The sequence below is a fragment of the Brassica napus genome (assembly GCF_020379485.1).
Source record: "Brassica napus cultivar Da-Ae chromosome C9 unlocalized genomic scaffold, Da-Ae chrC09_Random_61, whole genome shotgun sequence".
Lineage (NCBI taxonomy): Eukaryota > Viridiplantae > Streptophyta > Magnoliopsida > Brassicales > Brassicaceae > Brassica > Brassica napus.
In genome coordinates, this window is record NW_026014420.1 from 1 (window position 1) to 8770 (window position 8770).

Consider the following 8770-nt stretch of genomic DNA (forward strand, 5'->3'; position numbering starts at 1 on the left):
TGAAACCTAGGATCTAACATAAGCGGCAGTTTATGCAAGCATTAAGAATAGTTATGAATGAAGCAATCAAGGATTCACTTATCTATGTTTAACTCACAGATCAAACACCCTAACCCCTAGGATAAGGCAGTGGATTACTCAGCCATGGACAGAGAATCCAGAGATAACAGATGAACGGGAAAACAGGTATGAATTAATAATTAAAAAAGCAAAGAGGGTTTAGAAATCTTCTCCAAAGGATGTAGAGATTCTTCTCCCTTAACAAGAGTACAAGTTTTCTCTCTCAAAAATCTCTCTAAAACGTAGGTAGAATGTCTAGAATAATAAGAAAATATATATGCAGGTCTCTGGCGGCCTAAGGAGTAAAAGGGAGAAGCCCTAGGTAAATCCCGAAATATTTGGAAACTTCCTTAAAAATCTCTGCCGCTGGAACAGGACATACCAGACTGCTCCGCACGACTGTTCCGCGTGAAAAACTCCAAATTGCACTTTTTTTCCTCTTCTCCTCCTACTGGGTCTATCTCCCATACAATGCAACTCCAGACCTGTATGACTCGAAAAGGACTAGGAAGACTCGATAAAGACTTGAAAACCAATTAAAAACATATATACAAGATGCCAAAACACCATATATCAATTCCCCAGACTTAGATCCTTGTTTGTCCTCAAACAGTGTCAAGTATCAAGAAGGGGGAAAGGTTTGAAAGTGTGGGAACTCTCTTATTCTCAGCACCCATACTTTAACCACGAATCTCTGAACCATATAAGCAGTAAAATTAGGAAAACACACCCTTACCGGAACCCACTGACTGATGTTCAATAATCGGCTCCATACTCTACATCTCAAACCAGAAAAAAGCAACACTATCGAGATAAAACTTCCTACATTCATTAAGAGTAGCGTGAGCTTCTTGTCACAGACCCTATCAGGGTAGACGGGCTAGGTGTTAAACAGGCTATTTAATGGTGGAGTTAAAATTGTTTAGGGGATACCATTTCATGTAGAGGATGCAGAATATCGCACAAAATGGCAAGAGAGGATAGATCCATTGATGTCCACAACCTCTACTCGTTTTTGCTTCCTCTGGAACGGACTGCTCCGTTTTGGATCAGCCATCTGGTGCCTCTCCAATCTTTAAACTTGGTACCCACTCTTTGCTTGACCTTCCCCGTGGCTTATATTTCTTTTCTTTCTTCCCCTTCTCCATCACCTTATTTCGTTTTTTTTTTTTCAAGACTGATATGGTGATGGACGAAGAGTTAATACATGATGGTCTGAGTGCCACTGTGGTTCTGATTTCGCAACCATTCTGGTTCTCCACCCCTGCTCTTGCGCAGTTCATTGGTTATGGAGCGGTTGCTCCCTTAATTTGCTTGTTCTCCTTTCTGACTGAATTTCTGCAGCAGAAACGAGTAAGAGGCTGCGTTGATCCTTTCCTCTCCGACCTTTTTGCACATATCTGCACATATGACACTGAAAAACAAATGCATGAAGGTGTAATAAACGCTAAGGTGCAAGGTGAGAACTAGCTTAAAGATGAGCTAGCCACTCAGGATCAGCAAGATGGATAAAAATGATAAGAAGTCCTGAGTGTGTTCTCGTTTCCCTGATCTAATGCCCATAACAAGAGGAATTTTGTCAAGATTAGGTCAAGTTAGGTGGACTAAGTCTACCCAGTGTAACCTGATCGGCTGAGAACTTATGGAGAATCAAGTGAGATATGTCAGGGTGTTCCAGGTCCATATGTGTGTCTTTCGCCACCGCTAAGGTCACTGAATAAGATAACTAAAGCACGAGGTGGTTAGTGATCAACACGGAATAAAGTCCTAATCCACAAGTTTTTGATTGACTCGACCATAAAAACTGACTCAAACTAACTCAAAGAAAAACGAAAGAAAGAAACGAGATTAAAGACGAAAACCCTCCCCAGAATTCTTTACAACGTCCCGGTGTGAAAATAAATCAGAGAGAAGGTGAAAACAAGAATAAATATATATATTTTTACTTTTTGACCTGAGAGACTCAATAACTAAAACGAAAATAAGTAAACAAAAGCAAAAACCAACTTATTTTACACTTACCAGTGGGTTGCCTCCCACCAAGCGCTTGGTTTAAGTCACTAGCTTGACTTAGTGACATGGACTGGTCGGGTTGAGCATGAGGGCTTGTTCCAAAACAAGCTCCACAATCAGACATGTTCACCTTCAAAACTCTGCTCAACAACCCTTTCACAGCAGCTTCTCCTTTCTCTTTCAGCTCATACTCTGACCTTAGAGAAAGGTTTAGAGGTACCCTTGCACTTTACCTCATACTCAATGGATTTCTCATCACACAAGCGAGGTATCAAAGTCATCATAGGGTCACCTTGACCCTTTTCTTCTGGACTTTTTCTTTCACCCTTGCATTCCCACTGAGTTTCTTGTATCAGTGTGAGGATCTCCATCTAGGACTTCTTTGATATTACCCTTTTACCAAGTTCCTTCTTAGGAAGAATTTCCAGTTGTTCTCCACTAACCACTGAGATGCAAGAGGCATAGCGGATGTGATCTGGTTGGGAGAGCCTTGTAGAAAACCTTCTTGTTGATGTTGGAAAAGGAAACTCTCTTTTTAGGCATGTCGATAACTGCTCCAACTGTAGCCATAAATGACCTTCCAAAGATCAAAGTCATCTCATGATCCTTGCTCATCTCAACAACCTGAAATTCAGTATGGAGAATACATTTCCCAACTTGGACATGAAGGTTGCGAATTGTGCCTAAGGGACTGCCATGGAAGAGTTGCAAAAGCCAGAGTCACCTGAGAAGACTCAATGTCCACAATGTTCAGCTCGTCTACAATCGCCCTTGAAACAAGGTTCACACTAGACCCAAAATCACAAAGAGCTTCCTTGAATTCCACTCCAGCAATGGAACAATGAAAAACAAACTTTCTGGGGTCATCAACTTAGGCAATACCTTCAGTGATGGTGTCAATGCTTCAGTAAAGAGAGCCTTAATTTCTTCACGATTCTATGCAATTTTTGAAGAACATATGCAATGGCCGAATCTCCAGCATGTTCAAATGAGATATTTTAAGGAAGCCTTCTTACCATCTTCCTAAACCCAGCCAGCTGTTCTGCACTAATAGGATCCATCAGATGTTTAGGTGGAATCGGATATGGAACCTTAGGAACATAGACTCGCACTGGTGGAATCTCAATAGGTACGTCGGGAGCAGTCACTTCAGAGCTAGCAGGGCTCTTGTTCTCTCTTCTGCGCCTGAAGCAGTCTCAGCAAACATTTGCTCTGGTTCTTTTCCCTCAGGTTTCTCACATCTCAGCTCTGTTGCATTACAGTGCTCATCTCTAGGATTCATCACACTCTTTCCAGGAAGGGTACTTTGCTGCCTCTTGACACTCTCAGCTGTTTGAGCAAGCTGAACATCAATCCTCTTAATGAGGTTGCTCACAGTATCATACTTTGTATTCAGCTCGGTGAACATGTTGTCCATCTTGGTGTTGATGTCTGTAGAAACCTGAGTCAATGCCTTGCCCTGATTTGCATACCCTGCAACAATTGTTGCATCATCATACCCAGACCTTCAGCTCATCTGGTTAACTGTTCCCGGTAGCTGGAACAGCTTGCCGATTGCTCTGCGGTTGTCGCTGGTTCTGGTTCTGAATCTGCCCGGCCGTAGCTTGCTCCATGCTGAAGACATGCCTTGGTTATTTATCAGTAGCTGATCAACCTTGGCAGTCAGCTCTTCTATCTTCTAGGTGTCGGAACTGTTCCCTTTCTTGGAGCGATCGCTCTCCTCGTTCTTATGGCTGAGGTAGCAGCCATGTTCTCAATCAGCTCAAACGCTCCATCAGTGGTCTGAGTCATGAAGTCTCCGTTGCTGGCAGAGTTCATAGCACTCTGAAATTCCCAGTCAACTCCATCATAGAAAATTTCCAAGAGGTAGTCATATTCAAATCCATGGTGAGGACATTCTCTGCGATAGTCATTGAATCGCTTCCATGCGTCGCAGAAAGGCTCATCAGTGAGCTGTTTGAAGGAGGTGATCTTGTTCCTCAATGCAGCTGTTCTCGCCTTAGAGTAGAAATGGTTGAGGAATGCTGATCAGACATGTTCCCATGAAGTGAGAGAGCCGGTAGGGAGGGAGTTCAACCACCGTGCAGCTTTTCCATTAAGAGAGAATGAGAATAGAATGCACTTGATGTAGTCTGGTGGTACGCCATTCGCGAGTGAAACTGCAGACTTTTCGAAGCTCTCAATATGCTCCATTGGAATTTCTGTAGAGAGACCAGAGAACACTTTCTCTGTACTAGACCATCAAAGCAGGCTTGATCTCTAAGTCCTGCTTAGTGCAGGGTGGAGGAACTATGGCAGAACGAGTAGAGGGATGTTGCAAGGAAGGTTTCTCTGCCCATTGAAGCAGTCTGCGTCTGTTGTTCCTGCTGCTGCTGAGCAGCTTGTTCCTGTGCTTGAATGGTCTGCTGCAACTGTTGCATCTGCTACTGCATGAGTGTCATTGCAGCAATAAGATCATCCTGATTGGCTTGATCACCCATAGTGGTGTCGGATTGCCTTGGTTGTTGACGATTTGTTCTTTCTAACCTTGCTAGCTCATGGTTGGTAAATGTAACTAACTCTCCTTGTGCATTTCTCTGAGTATGTCTACTGGTGGTATGCCTGAAAAATAGTTACAACAAAAAGGATAGAGCAAGTTAGAGGTCTTAGACTAAATAAATAACTGAAAAATAAAGGTAAAAAGATGGTCCCCGGCAACGGCGCCAAATTGATATTACGTGTATACGCACACCAATTAACCTAATGTGCACACTACCACAATCGAATGGTATGTCGATGTGGCACTTTAGGATCGAATCCACATAGACCAATGATTACACTTTATTTCTATAGGATCAATATCAAGCTAAAACAATATGAGGGTTTTAAAGTTGATTTCTTAACAAGCAAGTAAGAGATTGATTTAAGGTTTTTCAGATGATTAAGAATACTAGCCTAGGGTGGTTTGATCGGGTGTTAAACAAGTGTGAGCCAAACAATTATTCAAGTTCAATTAAGAGTAAGTCCAGAACTCGGATCACTCAGGTTGAATCAACCCACTCTCGTGGTATTGATTCCCGCAAGTCGGTCTTGATGCCTAAACTCTTGTTTGGATCAAGACGCGCTAGCAAGCTTCAGAGATCAAGTCCGATATGTTCACAATACACCCTAATATCTACTCTCGCTGACTAGGGATGCAATGCTCATTCATAACAGATCTAGCAACCTATTACACGGTTAATGAAACATGTTAAACCTAGGATCTAACATGAATCGGCCAGTTTAATGCAAGCATTAAGAATAGTTATGAATGAAGACAATCAAGAGATTCACTTATCTATGTTTAACTCACAGATCTAACACCCTAGACTAAGCAAGTGGATACTCAGCCATGGACAGAGAAATCACAGAGATAACAAATGAAGAAAAATGTCTGAAATAATAATAAAAAGCAAAGAGGGTTTAGAACTTCTACAAAAGATGTAGAGATTCTTTCCCTTAACAAGAGTACAAGTTTTCTCTCTCAAAAATCTCTCTAAAACGTAGCGTAGAATGTCTAGAATAATAAGAAAATATATATTGCAGGTCTCTGGCGGCTAAGGAGTAAAAGGGGGAAGCCCTAGGTAAAATTCCGAAATATTTGGAAACTTCCTTAAAAATCTCTGCCGCTGGAACAGGCACGCCAGACTGCTCCGCACGACTGTTCCACGTGAAAAACTTCAAATTGCACTCTTTTTCTCCTATTTTCCTCCAACTGGTCTATCTACCATCCAATGCAACTCCAGACCTGTAATGACTCGAAAAGGACTAGGAAGACTCGATAAAGACTTGAAAACCATTAGAAAACATATATACAAGATGCCAAAAACACCGTATATCACCTTTGTTTACCACAAGTGAAAGGAAGAGCCTTTTGTTTTTGTTTACTGATGGGTGAGGAGTTCGCTGACACAATGAACCTAGATTTGAATCTTAGGCCCGGTCCTGAGTCAGATCTGCGGCCGTCCCAAACGAAACTGTGAATCTGGCTGATGGGAGTAATGACCCATCCGAGAGATTCTCGGAAGCTGTGACGAGGATCATAAATCGGCATAGGACGCGGTTCAGACAATTAATCTCCCCATACCAATTATATCTGAAACCCATATGTCTATTGAACTGAACCAGTTGATGGGAAGTCCTGTAACCGGAGCTGCTTTGCAGACTGGCGAGGGTAGTGAAAGAGGCAATGAGGATCTGAAAATGTGTGAGAACGGAGATGGAGCATTGGAGACGGTGTGTCAGAGAAGAAAACGGACGTGGAGAAAAGCAGTGGCAGCGATGGTAACTTCTTCGATTGTAATATATGTTTGGATTTGTCCAAAGAGCCGGTTCTCACCTGTTGTGGCCATCTTTGATAGTGTCTTCACTTGGTGTCTTTTAAATGACATTATTCAGGGGAAATGATGATGATTTGCTAAGATCAAGAACACTTATCCTATCCTCTCAAGAAAGAGAAAGGGTTTATGATATGTATATATACCTATTCTTACACAATAATATTGTTACAATTCAACATCAATATAAAGTCAATGTTTATAATTTGATCAAAACCTTCATGTTTCACAATGATAATAGAAAAAGTAGCTAATTTCCTTTTATTTTTCTTTTATCATTCTTGCGTATAATTAAGTTTTTCAAAGAACTCAGCTACGGCGATCCAAATCTTAGTCAATCTCCCGTAGTAGCCATCAAAGGCAAGATAGAAATAGCTTTGGGTTAGGTTGCAAAACTCAAAGAAAAAGAAACAAAGCTGGAGAAACCTAAACGCTTTCACTGGGGGATTGGAAGATCATATGTCCACGAATAACTGCTTAGACAATTACAAAAATATTTAGAGAAATACAAATCACATTACAGCCTCAGAAATTTTTGATCGTTCCTGAAAACATGTACACCAACTGGTTTTGCCAAGTGCCATTGGCTCCAAGAATTTCCGAGATGGACCTTCTAGAATAGTTCCAAGAACATCTAAACTGGTTCGGGTAACTTTTTCTATTGCCTCGAAGAGTTGTAACCGAAGTAATAAAAAAACTACATATATCGCTTTTGTTTTTAAGCAACACATATATCGCTTATTGTGTTGTATTTCATACGAAAAGATTAGCAGAGTCTATCATGCGGCCACTTCCTCATTTGTAGTTATCTTGATTTTCTTTATGATAAAACCATAGTTAGCTCTTTTATTTTTCTTTTAGTTTACTTAATATTTGGTTTGATTGTAATTTTTTGATTGACACATACTAAAGAAAGACAGTTAATTAAAATAGAAGCATTATCTAAACGAAGCAGAAATGACAAAGCCAAATTTTAATTTATTTATTTCACAATATCTTCCTCTTCTTGAAAATATCTAAAATAATATACCTCGAAAATCACATGTGTTGTAATATCACTTCGTATCGTATCTAAATTAATCTTTAACTTATGTGAACATCAACTTCAACCCATCAAACTATATTAAACAAAAATCATTATATTAAAAGAAACTTGACATCGCGTACACATATCATAAGACTACGATAAACCAAAGGCATTAAACAAACCATATCACATACCAAGTGTCGTTATCAATTAGAGTAAAATGGTGGGAAAATATGGTGAAAATGAGAGGGATAGAAAAATAATAAAGTTAGAGTAAATTTTTTCATCTAATTAATAGTTGAGGTAAGATTTATTATATTTTTTACTATTTTTCTCACTTTTTAGAATAAATGAAATAAAATCATATTCCACTTGATTGATGAAAGTAGAATAAATTGGCTGAAATAATTTTTCATCACTTTAATTTACTCGAACTCTACCATATAGTCATACCCACAGTTAAACGATGTACACCGACTAAAAGAAAGACAACATAAAAATGAAAAAAAAATTAAAAGGAAAAAATGAAAATTAACTTACATCAAAGAATATTAGTGTTGAGAACTAGAAGCATAAAAGTCCTTCTCCAAAAAAAAGAAAAAAGAACGAAAAGCAAATATTATCTCTATACCTTCAGGCCGGTTGAGTAGGCGGACAAACGGTACGACCGCCCCGATCCAAGCCTTTGTCCCCCATATATTAATAGCTAAGGGGTCTAATTTTTTATATATCTATATTTTTAGACAAAAGATTAGAAAATATAACAAAGTAATTGAAAAGGGCCTAAAAAATATTTTTTGTGTATATAGTTTTATTTTCATCAGAAAATATACACAGTATTACTGATGAAAATTTTAAAAATTTTAAACATTAAAAAATATTTAATATTAAAGGGTACAAAAAAGAGTTTCGTCCTATGATCCGTAACAGTGTTAAGTCGACCATGTATACTTTATGTAGTAGCAATAGAAGATCAAAGTGAAAACCCCAAATTTGAGAAAAAGCTCAGTGATATTGATTAATATATACATCCAAAAATGCAAAAAGTTACCATCAACATGATATAGAACAAAAAAGAAGCGGTTTTTAAAAAATACCAGATGCTACAAATTAACAAAAACTTAATATAGCAATGAACATTGGCAAATCGTTCATATCAAATTAATGTGAGAAACATATAATGAGAAAAACAACAGATTAACTCATAAAAATTCAAATTTTCTTATTTTTATCAAACAAATATATTTATAAAAAATAATTTAAAATATATATTATTATGTCTATAAATGGTTAACAAGAAAATTACACTACCAAG

General features: G+C 38.7%; 1 non-coding gene across 1 annotated transcript; it reads left to right on the top strand.

Annotated features, from left to right (window-relative positions):
• Positions 1 to 3952: 3952 nt before the first annotated feature.
• Positions 3953 to 4059, top strand: LOC125595162. The gene has a single exon (XR_007330097.1). It is a non-coding gene; the product is annotated as a small nucleolar RNA R71 (small nucleolar RNA).
• Positions 4060 to 8770: the final 4711 nt, after the last annotated feature.